We start from the raw sequence: 2,559 nt of genomic DNA on the forward strand, positions 1-2,559 counted from the left end.
TTCAGGATCACGGGTTATCTAACAATCATGTTGCATTCTTAGTTTAAAATAACTAATTGATTTATATAGATTGTTGGTTGACAGGGTTGATATTACTCATAAGAATCTGTCGAACCCTTACTCGCCTATTCAAGCTAACTTAATACCTATATGTCTATGGAATTAAGATTAACAAGCACGCATTTACAATTCTTGTATTGCAACCGAGCAAGGCAATTAGGTATATGTCTATCCCAATTGCGAATCCATTCTCCGATGCCCGGGTTTAAGAACTTGCTCTATTTAATTCTATATGCAATCTAGAGTTCCCACTTTCGAGTTCAACTCTAGATTCGTAGATAGTATTTCACTGTTAGCTACTCAGCAAAATAATTAAAAACAGAATTAAATAAACAACCCAATATGATAAAACCAACTTCGTCAAATTAAACTTCAAACATCAACATTCATGTATACCCATGACCCTAGAACAATATGGTTCTTAGCCACTCATGTTTATGCAATCATCAAATAACTCACAAGAGTGCATAATAATCAATAAAAGAAGGAAAAATAAGAACTCAAGATGAATTCTGTGGTTCCCCAGCTTTGTCGTGGCTTTTCTCCTCTTCCCAATATGTTAGATGCCCTAAAAGAGGCATTTTTGGCTTATATATTGCGTACAAGAGTCGTGGGCCAAGTTCTCCTATTCCTAATCCGACTTGGCTACAGGGATTGATGCTGGGGTGGATGCGTCGCATCCACCTCGTCCTCCACTTCTCAGCTTCGCATGCTAGGGTGGATGCGTCGCATCCACCCTTTGTTCCTCCTTCTCAGCTTTGCCCAGGTGCGAATGCTATGGCGGATGCTATGGGCCAACTTCACGGCTAAGGGTGCACGAAATCTGATTTTTTTCTCTAGATCTTCCTTTATCTAGAGCACCTTTTCTTCATATTTTTGCACTCCAAACACCCTAATTCATCACACATAACTCAATTAGTCATAAACCAATAATTAAACCATATTGGGCATTTTAAGGATCAAATAGCATCAAAAAGCGGTTAAAATATGGGTAAAGTAACATCAACACATATCGAAATATGCCCAACATCAATAGTACAACACATTAATCAATAATAAATGCGAGTAATAAATCCATAAACATACATATAATTAAACCCGGTAATTTAATTGGAAGAAATTTATAGAGTTGAGAAATGCAAAAACTAGGGCTGTCGGCGTAAGAGCCAATACGTACAAGTCTTCTGGTTCTCTGCTAAGTTTTCTCTACGGCACTGGTGAGAGCAGCCACTGTTAGTCGTCTCACTCACTCTAACGTACATGAAAAATTATACTACAAAACGGAATAAAAAAATATTTGTTCCGCAGCGCGAGCGGAAGCACAAATCAGGATTCCTACCCGCAATAGCTATGAAGAGACATAGATTCATAGAACAACAAACTAATGGAAACGGATTAACTTACCGGAGTATGTTGAGGGGAGATTGCCGGCGAATTGGGGAGTTCTGGGAGTCTTTGATTTGGGGAAATAGCTAACCTTTTGGGCGTATTTGATTTGGGAAAACCTAAGCCGTAAGAAGAGTGCTTCTTTTTCTCTTTTTGTTAAGTTAAATTTCACAACCAAAAAAAGGCGCTTAAATTTTCTAAAAATTTTAACTTTGCGCTACAAATTTAGTGCGAGATTAGCGGGAAATATATCCCACGCCAAATAATAAGAAAGAATTATACGAGGTAAATATCAACTCCTTGCTAATAGTTAACTAATCTCAATCATTATTTATACCTCTATTGTAATCTCCACATTATAATTTTGGCACAATTTATTTGCAAAGCAAAAGATCACTTAAATAAGGAACGTAGAATTTTACCTTAATTGGAGTTGAATTCTTCAATTTTTGTGGACGGCTAAGCAATTTGGTCGTATAATCTATTATAAATAATTTTTTATTGTTTAATTCTTTTCAAAAGAGTTTTGTTATTTAATATATGGAGAAAAAGAAAAAATTATAAAAATATAATTTCTAAAGTTAAAATTACAAAATTGTGGGGGTTAGTAACCGCCGCAAATTGTAGATATTGCAGCGATTTGCAAACCTCCACAAAAAAAAGCCACAAAAAAGAATTATTTTATGGGAGTTAAAATTAATGTCACAAAATAAATTAATAGCGGGGGTTTCTAAAAACCCCACAAATAAATCTCCCCAAATTGAGTCTTTTTTTGTAGTGATTTTATCCAATGTAAAATTTATTTTTGAAGGGTAAAAAAAGCGAACGATATTTCGCTAAGAGTTTTCGTGCTTTTAATATAGTATAGATTAGTATTGTAAATGTGTGAAAATATTTTGTAACATTAGTAATGTAATTATTTTTTACAATTTCATTAAATAAAGTTAAAACTCAAAAAATAGATACATAGAGCTAGGGGTGTACACAGACGGGTTGGTTCGAAGTTTTCAATTACCAAATCAAACTAATGGTGTCGAATTTTTAAATCTATAAACCAAACCAAACCAACAAAGTCGGAGTTTTCAGTTTTGATTTTTCTCGGTTTTTCATTTT

The 2,559-nt window shown here is 34.4% G+C and overlaps 1 long non-coding RNA gene across 1 annotated transcript; it reads right to left on the reverse strand.

Annotated features, from left to right (window-relative positions):
- Positions 1 to 389: 389 nt before the first annotated feature.
- Positions 390 to 1,736, reverse strand: LOC142173832 (uncharacterized). The gene is made up of 2 exons (XR_012703193.1): positions 1,465 to 1,736; positions 390 to 952 (listed from the first exon to the last, which is right to left on the reverse strand). It is a non-coding gene; the product is annotated as an uncharacterized LOC142173832 (long non-coding RNA).
- Between the last annotated feature and the right edge of the window lie 823 nt (positions 1,737 to 2,559).

This window comes from Nicotiana tabacum, chromosome 19 (assembly GCF_000715075.1).
Source record: "Nicotiana tabacum cultivar K326 chromosome 19, ASM71507v2, whole genome shotgun sequence".
NCBI classification, from domain to species: Eukaryota; Viridiplantae; Streptophyta; class Magnoliopsida; order Solanales; family Solanaceae; genus Nicotiana; species Nicotiana tabacum.